The following is a 15,608-nucleotide window of genomic DNA, read 5'->3' on the forward strand; positions in this document are numbered from 1 at the left end:
TCTTGGTTTTCTAGTTTGCATGTATAGAAGTATTCATAATAGTCTCTGGATTTTTAAAAAATATTTCTGTGGGGTAGGTGATAATGTCACCCTTGTTATTTCTGATTGTGTTTATTTAGATCTTCTCACTTTTTCTTTCGTTAATCTAGCTAGCTGTCCATCATTGTTATTTATTCTTTTGAAGGACCTACTTTTAGTTTTGCTGATCTTTTGTATGGATTTTTACATCTCAGTTTTATTCACTTCAGCTCAGATTTTGGTTATTTTCTTCTGCTAATTCTTGGTGTGCTCTTGTTTTTCTAGTTCTTCTAAATGTGATGTTAGCTTGTTAATTTGAGATCTTTCTGACTTCTTCATGCAGGTATTTAGCACTATAAACTTTCTTCTTAACACTGCTTTAACTGTGTCCTGGAGACTCTAGTATGTTGAAATTTTGTTTTCATTAGTTTCAAAGAATTTCCTGATTTCTGATTTAAATGTATTATTTACCCCAGTATCATTCATCAGCAGCTTGTTTAATTTCCAGGTAATTGTATGGTTTTTAAGAGAGTTTCTTGGTATTGATTTCTATTTGTATTTTAATGTGTTCTGAGTGTGTGTTTGGTATGATATTTTAAAATTTGTTGAGAATTGCTTTATGGCCAAATATACGGTTGATCTTAATATATGCCATATGCAAATGAGAAGAATATATATTCTTTTGTTGGGTCAAATATTGTATAGATTTATGTTATGTCCATTTGATCAAAAGTCAAGTTTATGTCCTGAATATTTTTGTTAGTTTTCTGCCTGGATAATTTGTCTAATACTATCAGTGGATCTTAAAGTCTCCCACTATTATTCTGTACTTATCTGGGTCCCTTAGTAGGTCTCTAAGAACTTGTTTTATGTATCTTTGTGCTCCAGTGTTGGGTGCATATATATTTAGGATAGTTAAGTCTTCTCGTTGAATTGAATCCTTTATCATTATGTAATGCTCTTATTTGCCTTTTTTGATCATTGTCAGCTTAAAATCTAGTTTTTCTGAAATAATAATAATAGCCACTGCTAATTTCTGTTTTCCATTTGCTTGACAAATTTTTCTCTCTTTATTTTTTTCGTTCTTTAAAATTCTTTTGCTTCTTTTTTTTTTTTTCTGCCTGTGTTGATTGCAAGTAGTGATCTTTGAGGTCTGAAATTCTTTCCTTAGCTTTATCTATTCTGCTGTTAATGTTTCTAATTACATTGTAAAATACCTGTAGTAAAATTTTTTATTTCTAAAAGTTCAGTTTGGCTCTTTCTTAAAATGACTATGTCGTCTTTCATCTCTTTGATTACTTTACTGGTTTCCTTGGATTCAGTGTCAGCCTTCTTCTGTATCTTACTGAGCTTCAGAATACTTTGGATCTATAGAGATCTGTGATAGCTACACCTTGATGATTCCTTCATTCTTCAGGTCTTAAATATTCTGTCCTCAGAGAGGTTTTTGTTGACACCACCCTATCTAAAGAAGCCTTCTCTCTGTTCAGGTACTTTTTGTCTTACACATCACTTTGTTTTATTTCTTTAGAGTACTTATAATGTTGAATTATCTCACTTTTTTGAAGTACTTTGGAATCATTGTCTGTTTTTTCCCTTTAGAATGGAAATTCCATGAGAAAAAGGACCTTGCTTATCTGGTATATCAATATCTAACTCCATGCTAGGCAAACAGTAGACATTCAGTAAATAATTGCTAAATGTATGGATTAATAAAGACAGAGAGAGAGTACTGTCAAGATCAATCAATATTGTTAATAATTGATCAACTGTGTGCTAATGTGTAGGGGAGTACAAAGAATTATGTGTCCTCCAGTAACTTTGTTTAGTCCTAGAAATTTCTAGAACTAAATTTCTAGGACTAAATTTATTTAGTCCTAGAACTTTATTTAGTCGTAGGTATTTATAAGCATACTTAGTTGTACAAATATTGTCCTATATGCTAGATATGAAAGAAAAACTGTATCATACTAAACCAAATTTCTATTTTGAGCACTAATTCAGCTGGTAGAAACTTAATTAAAACAATTTGGTGTTAAACCGACTGAGTTATAATTTCAGGTGGCTCAAATTATCAACAAAGTGTTCAGTGTTTACATTAGAATAAGGATCATCATTTAGCCACAGTGGCCCCAAGTGAGATGTGTATCACCCAGTATTTAACCTATCCTGTCCAGACAAAACACCCCTTATTTCTGTCCTGAAAGTTTTCTTCAGTGTTATCTTCTTCTACATAATTAAACCTTGATCATCTGTACCATACCTCTATGTTGGCTCACAAAAATAGGGAGTGAAAGAGTGGAAGATAACTATTATTAAAAACTTAAAACAACAAATATTTATTTGCTCCTAATTCTGCAGGTCAGCAATTTGGGCAAGGCTCAGCTAGGATGGCCTATCTCTGTTCCATGTAGTGTTGGCTGAACTTATTTGTATATTTAGCAAGTAGGCTTTAGCTGACTTGTCTGAACAACCTCACTCACATATCTGAAAGGTTCTTGGGGCTATGAGCCAGGGCACCTCAGCTCTCCACATAGCAGTTGGGTTTCAGGAGAGCAAGTCCTAATGGGCAAGCCTTTATTCAGCCTCTGGTTGTATTGCATTTGCTAATGTGTCATGGACCAAAGAAAATCACACAGCCAGTCCTAGAATCATTAAGGGTGGGAATTACACAAAGATGCGACAAGGGGAGAGTACGTCATTATGGGAACGTGCCAGGTGATGTTTGTAGTCAGAAATAGGTCAGAAGCTCTATCCTTTATAAAACATTGTTATATCGTAAAATGTGTTTAAGACAAACCAGCTCATAGATCACATAATTAGAAAAGAGAGGCTGAAGGAGTTTTGGTTGTGTGCCAGTGCTTTCGTATCAGGCATTGTGGCCTGATAACACATCGTTGGATGTATCAGTATGAAATCCAAGGCAAAGTTAAAAGGCTTTTAAGTAAATCCTTGCTGTGAAAAAGTGAAGCCATCACATATTGGAAACAACTCATATGCATTCTGAGGAACAAAGAAGAACACATCAGGAATTAAAGAAGCGTTTGTGGCTACTTAGAAAATCATTAGCTTAGCAAATCTTTCTTATGTAATTGGTATTTGAGGCAGCTTAGTGGAAAGAGATGTTATTTTGCTTTTATTAAGCATCAAATATTTAATGCATTCATATAACACATTTTGAGGAAAATTGCCCTTATCCAAGAGCCAATCTTGACTGTGCCATGCTATCAAACTTTATTGCTCATTTTGCAGTCATAAGGAAGAGTTCATAGTTCTAATGAAACAGGAAATATTTTGATTAGCATAACAATTTTTTATTGAAACATTTATAGTATTCTAAAATGACTAAGTAACAATAATTAATGCCATATTCATTTCTTATTGTAAAATAAAGATGGTTATTATCATCATGCAGTCTAAGATAAAATGGGTTGCTTTATTGAGAATCAAGTCATGAAGTGGAACATGCAGATTGTACAAAGCCTTTCTCTAATCCGTTCCCTGCCCATAGTCAGGAAACTATTCTTCAGTAGTGCAAACATCACACAAAACTAAGTATTGTCTACATGTTACTGGAAGTCTATGGGTGGGACAAAGTTGTAAAATAACAATGAGACAAAACCTCCAGAAACAGCATAAACAACTTGCTGAGTGCATATTCTGGTACATCAGGTAAAACTGGGTTAGATAACAATATATAACCTTCCAATCTGGCCTTCTAAGAATCACTACTACATCCCTATGTTAGCTTAGGAAAGAAAAGAAAAACTAATGTTTAATATATTTGCCAAGAAGTAATCTGATTCTTTCATATGCACTCTTTCCCTTAGATGTAGGAAAACTCCGTGTCTGCCAATTGATTCATGATATCATTGATTAATTGATAAAACAGTTCTTAATATTTTTAGGCCATGATATGTGTGTGTGTCTATATATATATATGTATGTGTATGTGTCTCTTTCTTTCTCTCTCTATGTATATATCTCCTTGCTGTAAAAAAGTGAAGCCATACACTTCACTGTGTATGTATGCATACACATAATACATATACTGATAGCCAAAAGAGGAAAATAAATGGAAAGTGAAAGAAGAAAGGAAATGATTTCTATATTTTCCCCAGAGTCCAGTATTATTATTTATTAATGCAGTTCTGGATTTTCTTAAGCTGGATCTGTCTGCTAGATAAGTATCTTTACATAAGCAGACCATAAAATAAGCAGACATTTAACCTTTTACTTTTGCTTATTTATTGTCATCATCAAAATTACTTATATGTAAAATGTACAGCTTGATCACAGATTTTATTTATGTATATTTTTTATTTATTTATTTACTTTTTGTGATAGGATCTCACTTTATCACCCAAGCTAGAATGCTGTGGTATGATCACAGCTCACTGCAGCCTTGAACTCCTGGGCTGAAGTGTCCTCCCACTTCAGCCTCCTGAGTAGCTGGGACTGCAGGTGTCTATCACTATGCCTGGCTGATTTTTAAAGTTTTTTGTAGAAATGGGGTCTTACTATATTGCCCAGTCTGGTCTTGAAGTCGTGGCCTCAAGTGATCCTCCCACATCAGCCTCCCAAAGCACTGGAATTACAAGTGTGAGCCACTGCCTTTACTTTACTAGCCTTTGTTTTGAACACCATATGTTACAACCTTGGGAAATGGACATTTGGATAGTTTCTAATTTGGGGTTATTGTGATAATGTTGCTATGAATATTAATAGGATATGTTTTGGAAAGGTGCACATTATGGTTTAGCATATGCTGAATCAGAAGATAGGCAACTGATTAGCTTTGGTAGACAGTGTCAAACAGTTTTCCAAGGTAATTGAATCAATCTTATATTCACCATAGTGTATAAGTATTCTGGTTGCTTAACATTCTCAACCACATTAATTTTTTTTTCATTTTAATTTTAGCAATTCTTCTGTGTATGTAATGGTATGGCTTTATGGTTTTAATTTTCTTCTCCCTCATGGCAAATGCATTAGTTGCCTTTTCATATATTTATTGGTCATATGTCCATGCTGGATTAGAGTTTTTAAAAAGCACTTTTCTTTGCATACAGGAAAGGTACTTGGAAGAATGACAGTGTTTCCTGATCACTTCAGCCAGAGAACAAAAACAAAAAAAGACAGAGTGTCTTTTATTTTTTGAAATGGAATTTTGCTCTTGTTGCCCAGGCTGGAGTGCAATGGTACAATCTTGGCTAACTGCAACCTCCGCTTTCCAGATTCAAGTGATTCTCCTGACTCAGCCTCCCGAGTAGCTGGGATTACAGGCATATGTCACCATGCCCTGCTGATTTTCTACTTTTAGTAGACACACGGTTTCTCCATGTTGGTCAAGCTGGTCTCAAACTCCTGACCTCAGGTGATCCACCTGCCTTGGCCTCCCAAACTCCTGAGATTGCAGGCATGAGAGTGTCTTTTTTTGTGGTTGTTGTTTAGCCTATTTGTCCTTATTTGAAAAATAAACTTGGCTAGCAGGATTAGGCTCTGTGATTGGCCAGCCTGGGTCATACTCACTCTGCTGTGACCAGACAGGAGGATGAACTATGACTGGAGATCCCACTAGAACAATTTAGTGGAAGTGGGAAAAGATCAGCTTTTTGAAATATAATGTACAAAACAGTAGTATCTGCTGCATTTAGGAACCAGCCTATTCAAGCACCTCTCTTAGTAACACAGATACACAGTTACACCCACTGCCTTGAGTTAAATGCTATAATATGAACTTTCATAGCCTAATAAATGATGTACCATCACAATCCCATCGGTATCTTGAGCTGCTTCAATGTCATTAGAACCTCTGAGAAGAATTGAACTGTCCCAACTGAGTTTTCTTAGCAGAAAATACCTCCAAAAGCCCCAAAGGGAGATAAAGAAATATTGATTAGCAAGAATATTATTACGACAGTTGGTAGAGCTGCATCTGAATGAGCAGTATTGCTTTTTAATAGTGATTTACTATGTCAGCTAAGAAGCAGTAGCAAACAAGCAATAGCAATCCAAATTGGGGCTTGCTATTGGATTGATCCCTCTCCAGTATTTCATTTACATGACGTTTGTAATAAAGTAGTCTAGCTTTTTTGTAGATGAGATTTGCCATATACATTTTTGTACTTTTTCCCATAACAATAATATAGATCTATGTAATTTAATTTAATGATTGAATAGTATTCAGAGTATTTCATTTCATATAACTTATCCAACCAGTCTCTCTTTGATGGATGTTAGAGTTATTTCTATTTTTTTTACTGCCATCAAAAAATGCTTTAATTAATATCATTGTGAACTTGTTTGTTTCCTGTGGATAATACCTAAAAGTGGGACCTCTGTGTCAAAATGATTAACATTTAATATTAAATACGAACAGATATCCTCTCAAAAGATGGCACTAATGTAACAAACTAAAGAATTCCATTGGGAAATATTTAGAATATTTGTAAAGTTTTCCCTAAACACTGCTGCAATAACCATTCTTAAAGACTAATCTTTGTACATATGTGAATATTTCTCAACCAAAGAGTACTAGAAATGTAATTACTTGGAGATGTAGGTTGGCTCTGTGTCCCAAACCAAATCTCATCTTGAATTGCAATTCCCACTGTGTCAAGGGAGGGACCTGTAATCCCCACATGTCCAGGGACGGAGGTGATTGGATCATGGAACAGGTTTATCCCATGCTGTTCTCATGACAATGAGTGAGTTCTTAGGAGAGCTGGTGGCTTTTAAAATATCTGGAAGTTCCTCCTTCTTTTTTCTTCTCTCCTGCTGCCTTGTGAAGAAGGTACCTTCTTCCTCTTCCACCATGAGTGTAAGATTCCTGAGGCCTCCCCAGCCATGCAGAACTGTGAGTCAAATAAACCTGTTTCCTTTATAAATTATCCAGTTTCAGGGAAGTTCTTTATAGCAGTGTGAAAACAAAATAATACACTTGGACAGTTTAAAATTTGGATTAATAGTACTGAAATGTTTTCCAGAAAGTGCTATCTATTCAAACATTCACCCTCTTCAAATATTAGTGCTTGATTTCTCATAAAATGTTTAATGACAATTATTGTCAATCTTTATAATTTTTTCAGCAGCGTGGGTAAAAAATTATGTCTTATTTTATTTTACTATTGCCTGGTTGCTAGTGAGATTGACAATCACTCCATATTTTTATCATCCAATTGTGTGTATTCTGTAAGTTATCCATGCAAAGCATCTACTTGGATTGTTCTTTTCCTTGGTAAAATAATTTTAAATTAACTTTACACATATATAAATATGGTTCTACATTCTGCTGAGAATTTTTATTTTTCTTAAAGTTTCAGTAAAATACAGGTGATAGAGATGGTGACTCTTTTGCTTTTCCTACTCTTGCTTATACATACACTGTACCTCCAAGTTGCTTTGTAAATAAGCACATTAATTTTTAGATAATTGAGATATATTTTTGATTGAATTTATTTTATGGTTACCACCCTGCATTCTAGATGCTCCAGAGGTCATATCATGTCAACAATTTCCCTTGTTATTGAGAGATAACCAAATACATTTTATCAAATTTGCTGGAACAGTAAAATCTTTTCTTATTTTGCTTTCCAGGACTGATATTAAGCGTTTCAACAAAAATCTTTCACAAAACATGGCATGAAATCACATCTCCAAATTATGTTTGGATAAATAATATGAGTATTTCATTCACTTTAAAATATATGGTACTAAATTATTAAAGAAGGGATGCCCCTAAGACCTTTTAAAGAAAGAATTGTCATATGAGATTGTGATGTTGAAAAGGATGATAGTGGGGAAATAATTGAGGGACCTGCGTTTGGTATATTATATGGCACTAACTAGCAATATGCTGGCTTCCTTTTACTTGTAATAGACGTGAGTAATGTTTGATAGTTTCTATGGTTCCTTTTGTGTATTACCTTCTGTGCTAGACAGGGCAATTTTATGCCCTGTACTTTCTTAGCATGATGATGTTCAGATTGAAAATAATCTTTTGAGATCAGTGAAAAGCTGGTCACTTGTCCTCATGAAAGGACACCAGATAATGGTCTAGAATAAAATCAGAGGTGTTACCATAATACTCCCCAACCACACAACATTTTTTATTCTCTACTCAAAACAGCATTTTTACAGATAATTGGAGACTACATCAACCATTCCAACTGGCAGGCAGATTTACAGAAAATTTAAAACTTAATTCAGCAGTGAAATTTGTCAGTCAGAATGAGTGACATCTTAACAACTCTAAACCTACATCTTAATTTGTCATTTGGAGGCCAACCATTCCTTGTCAGTTTTAAGCTGACTCAATATAACTTTTAAACTTAAAAAATAAAAGTGTAAATATTAAAAAACAGTAAAGTGTTCTCTTTTGAAATTGGTAATTCAGATTTTAATATATGTCTTAAACACGTTGAAAGAAAGAATCCTCCCGTTGACATTCTAGCATTTCTAATCTTGAGATCTCTAACTATATTTGCTCCACTGAACCAGGAATATATAAATCAAAGTCCTGGGTTGAATTACCAGACCTATAGATGATTATTTTAACCATTAAATTATAAAAGACTCAGTTTTCAAAAATTGGAAAAAATCTCTACTTAATGCAGTTTACTTCATTTAAATTGTTATTTTCACGATTGGGGCTAATTCAGTAGAAAGTAACAGAGGACTTTGGGAGGCCGAGGCGGGTGGATCACGAGGCCAAGAGATTGAGACCATCCTGGTCAACATGGTGAAACCCCGTCTCTACTAAAAATACAAAAAATTAGCTGGGCATTGTGGTGCGTTCCTGTAATCCCAGCTACTCAGGAGGCTGAGGCAGGAGAATTGTCTGAACCCAGGAGGCAGAGGTTGCGGTGAGCCGAGATCGCGCCATTGCACTCCAGCCTGGGTAGCAAGAGTGAAACTCTGTCTCAAAAAAAAAAAAAGAAAGTAACAGAAGATGCCCTTAATTTTACAATACAATGTGAGCACAGCAGGCTATGTGCAGTTGTTTAAATAAAGCACTCATTGGCCAAATGCAGATATTTTACACGTTTTAAATAATACCCAGAAATAACTATGTGTTTCACGTATCTACTAGATCTTTGCGTAAAAATAAAAAGAACCCTAAAATCTAAGTATCTCTTTAAGAAGCTATGTCACAAGAAGACCTTTTAAGAAAGGTGACAACTTTTAGGAAAAGCATATTTAATGCTATAGTAATAAGTTCATCAACTATGAGTGAGAGGACACCATTGTGAATTAATAGACATGTCAGTATTTGACATCCTCTAAAGGAAATGTACCTTGCTTTGTTTGCTTCAAGGGAGACATCATGGAAGAGGGTCAGGAACATCTGACAAATTGTGGGGAGATGTAAATTCTGACTCTGGTGCAGGAACTGACACCTACAATCGATGTCACCTTAAGAAAAGTAATTTTTATGGGCCAAGGTTTTCTTCTCTATTAAATGAGGCATTTTATGGTTCTTGAAGTTCCTTTTGACTCAAATATTCTGTCTCCAAGATCTACATTCATCATGATGAATTCTCTAATGTATGAATTACTCGCTGGAGATAGTCAAAGCACTTTTGGAAGCAACTATGATATTCCCTCCCATTCGTTTGTTCATCAAACGTTATTAATTATTTAATATATTCCAAGTATGCTCTAGGTTATTGAGAATAGAAAATGAGTAAAATACAGTCGCTGGTCCCAAGAAATATTTGTGCCAGTTGATAGTAAGCAGCTATGTAACAACATAGTACTATAAAGTGTTACAGATAATCTATTAAAAGTCTGTACAAAGCATACAGTACACAGGGGTTACACATCAGGCAGAAATCAGTGCTACTTTTCGGTTGGGTACAGGGAAAGCTGACAGGAGAGGCATTGCAGAGGAGGACATAATTGAATGATGTCTTAAAATACGAGGAGTTCGCTAGAGAGATAGGGCATGGTCAGGTGTAGGTGAGAGTAGAGAACTGAGGACTTGCACCGAAACAGCAATAAAATATAGTTTTAGGTTCAAAAAAATGTGGACATTTGATGAATTAAATTCTACTTTGCCTATAAACAACAGAGAATTTTGATTATTAATTAATATGTTGCTCACCTCCAAGATGTAGTAAGATGTTTGTAATGCAGAAGAAAGTAAGAATTTATCCTTTAGAAGGTATTCAAACAAAAAAAAATGCTTTGTATTTTGTAACTAATTGCTTTTATTTTTTCTTCTCTCATTCATGTAATGGATCAAAACATAAAATAGAAAGACTCTCCTGTTTACATCTGTTTTATTTATTTATATTTATTCTGAGACAGGGTCTCACTCTATTGCACAGGCAGGCTGGAGTGCAGTGGCATGAACAAAGTCCATTGCAGCCTTATCCACCCATGCTCAAATTATCCTACTGCCTCAGCCTCCCAAGTAGCTAGGACTGTAGGCACTGCCACCCTACCTGGTTAATTTTTTGTTTTGTTTTACGTAGAGATGGGGTTTCATCATGTCACCCAGGCTGGTCTTGAACTCCTGGGCTCAAGTTATCTGACCCACTTCAGCCTCCTAAAGTGTTGGGATTACAGGCATAAGCCACTGTGCCTATTTTTTTTTTTTTTTTTGTAAAACTAAAGAATAACAAAAATAGATAGCCTATTGCTGAGATATACTTTTGTAACTAACTATATCTACACCTAAAAATATGCTTTATCAAATCGTGATCCCAATAGAAGAGATTATGACTAGTAGGTTATGTTTGTTATTTAACAGCACAAAAAGTGGGCACTCATGCTGCAGCAAACTGGATGTTAGCTGCTATAATTTCTTTGGGTTATTGTATTGTATCATTAATGTATATAATGGCTTAACAGTTTTACATCCTTTGTACATTGTATTTACCTTACCTACTACTCACAGAGATGGCTTTTACATGCCTACATAGACTGTGTCTCCATAAAACTATTGGAAGTCATAATGAATCTGTTACTCTGAGATACTTGTGTCAGTCCTGCTGAGGGGACACTTGGCTGTGACATGGATCTAATGACAGGGCTCGCATGTGCCTCTTGAGCTGCTTAGTTCTGGACTTTGTGTGATGCACACACGTTTTGTCTTCCAGACTGGATTATCAACTGCTCTGAAGATAATAACCTTGTTATTTAACTGATTAAAAAAATAAAACTTCCCTCTTTCTCACCTTGGAACCTGATAGAAGGCTTCGGATACATATAAAATGATACTCCAGTATTTGCTATAGTAATGGCATAAACATACAGCATGTACCACTTCTATGTGAAACAAATTAGTGTTTCATATTCTTGTCACTGGGACATGTGTTTTATTAGCAGATTAGCTTGAAGTTAGCCAACCTTGAACTTGAATCTGGTTCTTCCGTGGGAGGGATGATAAAGTAGAGGCACAGGGTTGCTACGGGGGCTGTTTATAGTTCATGCCCCGTATTCCCAAAACCTTATCTCCTTGAGTCCTTGGAACAACCATGAAAAGTATGCCCAGTATGTCCTTTTACAGGCGAGAGAACTAAGGCATAGACATGTTAATTGCCCAGGTTTCCACACCTGGTGAAATGGCACAGCTGGGGTGCATAGATGGGCATTTTCCAAAACTTGTACACTGCTTCTTCCCTATGTGCCACGATTCCTGTGTGCCCAGGATGTGGTGTTAGCATCTCAGGACCTTGATTATCCTATTCCTGAAAATGAAGGTGTGATGGTTAATTTTATATGTCAGCTTGGCTATGCTATGGTGCTCAGTTGTTTAATCAAATACCAGTGTAGATGTTGGTGTGAACAGCTGATGTTGAATAAAGTAAATTACCCTTCATGATGTGGGTGGACCTCATCCAATCTGTTAAAGACCATAAGAGAAAAGATCAAGATCCCCAGAAAAGAAAGGAATGTTGCCTCCAGACTGCACCATAGGAATTCCGCCTGAGTTTAAAGCCTTCAGACTTGAGACTCCAACATCAACTCTTGCTGTGATTTCCAGCCTGCTGGCCTGCCCTTAAGATTTCACAGTTGTAATCTTCACAATTGCATGAGCCAATTCCTTAAAATAAATCTCTCTCTTTCTGTTTCTGACTCTCTCTTTCTCAGTGTATGTACACACACACACACACACACACACACACACACACACACATTTGATTGGTTCTGTTCTTTTTTTCCTGTAGAATAGTTTCGAACAAAGAAGTTATTTCATAGGTTTAAAAACTAACATTAAATGAGATAATTCAGTTAAAAACACCTCGTATCCACTCAACAGAGTATCACCATTTGTTTCTCTGCTACTATTTTGTTTTGTCTTTCCCTACCATCCTCTTTAGTTAAAAAAATCTTTTTTTCTTTCTTTATCCTTTCCTTTGTAGTAAAACATTCTTTGATGTGTACAAATAACATCTTTTCAAATGTACTAACTATATCAGCACGAATATTCCATTAAAATAGAGCAATTTCGCATGTATTAGTGCCTACAGTGACATTTACACATTTACTTTCACAAGTGAATAATGATAATTCATATGCTCCACATGGCTGTGAGTAATCACTCCCTTCTGAAGATAAAGGTTACAATGGTCTGTGGCTGTCATAAGTTATTCACTATGTGTGTATACTTTCATAATATATTTCCCACAATGTTCTCCTGTCTCTCTATTTTCATCTAGCTATTTCTCATCTTTATGTGACACAAGCTTTACATCGAAAAACATTTTATTATTGATTTCTTCATTGGACAAATAGTATGGTGAATTTGACACTCAATTCACTTTTTCCTTTATAACAAATTGGAAAACACTGGAGTTCTGAAGGCCTATATTGAGAATGTGTCTAGGGATATAGATAAAGATGAGGGAGAATAAGAGAAGGGGAGGGAGGGAGGAAGGAAGAGAGAGAGAGAGAGAAGAAAGGAGGGAAAGAGAGATTGGAGAGGGTATTTAGAAGGCTCTTTACTCCTTAAACTATTACCAGCATCTAATTAATGATACCTGATGTTGAAGAAAAAAGCTGAACTCTGTAAAATATTTGGAGATATTTATTCTGAGCCAAATATAAGTGACCATGGCCCTTGACACAGCCCTTAGGAGACCCCAACAACATGTACCCTAGGTGGGCAGGCCACAACTAGGTTTTACACATTTTAGGAGAGCATAAGATATTCATCAATACATTTAAGAAGTACATTGGTTCAGTCTGGAAGCTGGTGGAGAGGAACTTCCAGATTATAGGCAGATTCAAAGATTTCCTGATTGGCAATTGGATGAAAGAGTTTATCTACAGACCTGGAGTCCGTAGCTAGGAAATCTCTGAGTTAAGGTAAGGGATTGTGGAGACCACGGTTCTTATTATGCAGATGATGATGTTAGGTAGGAGGCTGCAGAGGGAACAGATTGTACATGTTTCTTATGAGACTTAAAAAGGGGTCAGACTCTTAGTTGATTTTCCCCCAAATGGGGAAAAAGCCCTGAAAAAGAAAAAGAGTATTCTCTACAGAATGTAGATTTTTCCCCACAGGAGACAATGTTGCAGGGCTATTTCAAGATAGGGCAAAGAAACACATTTGGAGGTAAAATATTTTGATTTCCTTCTTTATCTGTTGTGTGATGTTATGCCGAGGTCATGTTGGAAAATGAGCCACATTATATAGGGTTAAATGAAACTCCCCTGATGAGACTTTATGGTTTGTAGGGTGTAACTGTCTAGAACCCCTTATATAGGAATATGTCAAGAGAGGAAAAAAGATTAGAGTTTAGTCCTCACTAAAATCTAATTTACAAAACAAACAAACAAACAAAAACAAAACAAAACAAAAAAAACTAAATTTGCAATACTTTTGGGAAGACAGCATGTAGAATTCATACCAAGGTGTGAATTGTAAGCGGTTTGAGAGGATAAATTGTGTCTTGATCACTACTGTCAACTCAACTGTTAGCACATAACAGGTGCTTAATAAATATTTTGATTGAATAAATGATGCTAGTATCAATTCTGGAGACTGAATTTGATGAGTTAGATAGGAGTGTCAATGTAGCAGGGGTTTGATGGCAGAGGTGGGGAAATTAATGGTGCAGGAAGGAGAAAGTTAACAGTGAGAGAAGCTTTGCAATAGAATAAGCAAAGTACACATTTTATCATCCTGCCAAGAACAGACCAGGATCTTGTGAAGCTTCTTCTCTGCACTGAGTTCTTGGGTATTGTGAGGTTTAATTTCATAAGCCAGCTTGGCTGGCCTGGGGTCTCCAAATTAAACATTATTTCTGAGTATGTCTGTGAAGGTATTTTGGGATGAGTTTAACATTTGAATCAGTAAAGAAGATCTCCCTTCCCTAGCTGGTGTGCCATCATCCAGACCATTGAGAGTCTGAATAGAAAGAAAGGAAGGGAAGGAGATATTCTTCTTTCTTTCCTGCCTCACTGTGTGAGTTGAAACATCTCATCTCATGTCTGGTCTTTGGAATGGGGTTTACACTGCTGCCTTCCTTGGCTCTCAAGCCTTCTGACTTGAACTAAATTATGCCACCAGCTTTCCTTGGTCTATAGCTTGCAAATGGCCAATCATGGGACTTTTTAGCATCCATAATTGTTTTAGCCAGTTTCTCGTAGTAAACCTTGCTCTTTCTTTATATACACGCAATTGTGTCACTTAGTGATGGGATACATTCTGAAAAATGCATTGTTAGGCTATTTCATAGTGTGGGAACATCACAGTATGTACTTACACAAACCTAGATGGTGTACCCTGCTACATTCCAAGACTATATGATATAGCTTGTTGATCCTAGGCTACAAACCCATACAGACTGTTATTGTTGTGAATACTGTAGGCAATTAAAACACAACAGGAAGTATTTGTGTATCTAAACATGGAAAGGGCACAGTACAAATACAATATAAATGACACTTATGAATGGTGCTTTCAGGACTGGAAGTTGCTCTGGGTGAGTGATGGAGGGAGCAGTCAGTGAACGTGAAGGCCCAGGACATTGGTGAATACTACTGTAGGCTTCATAAATGCTGTACACTTAGTCCACACTGAATCTAAAAAAAAAAAAAATTAAAGTAATTGCCCTGTGATAGCTACAGTGTCACATGGCAATAGGAAATGTTCAGCTTTATTATAATCTTAGAGACCACCTTCACAAATGTGGTCTGTTGTTGATTGATACTCCATTATGTAGCACATGACTTTAGACACATACCCTCTGGCTCTCTTACTTAGGAGAACCCTGACTATTTACAGATACGTACTGCAATGTTGAGTCAAATGGCTAGCCAGCTACACTGCCAGTCACAGTTGAACTGAGAGCATCCCCTGCATTCAGCCCAGGAGCGGGGGAACCTGTTGGGATGGCAGGAATCCAGTGACCACACACCGTTGCTTTCCTTAGCTAACTACCTTTCCTTGGCTAATTTCCTTTCCTTGCATAACTTTCCTTGGCTAATTTCCTTTCCTTGCTCTGGTCAGTGAATACAACCTCCCTGCCATTGCTAATGTGATGTCTGTACTCACTGCTGTGCTGCTATCCTGAAAGGGTTAATCAGCTTCCATAGGGGCCTAATTTAGAACCTGGCAACAGCTTAGCCAC

Source organism: Saimiri boliviensis, chromosome 13 (genome assembly GCF_048565385.1).
Source record: "Saimiri boliviensis isolate mSaiBol1 chromosome 13, mSaiBol1.pri, whole genome shotgun sequence".
Lineage (NCBI taxonomy): Eukaryota > Metazoa > Chordata > Mammalia > Primates > Cebidae > Saimiri > Saimiri boliviensis.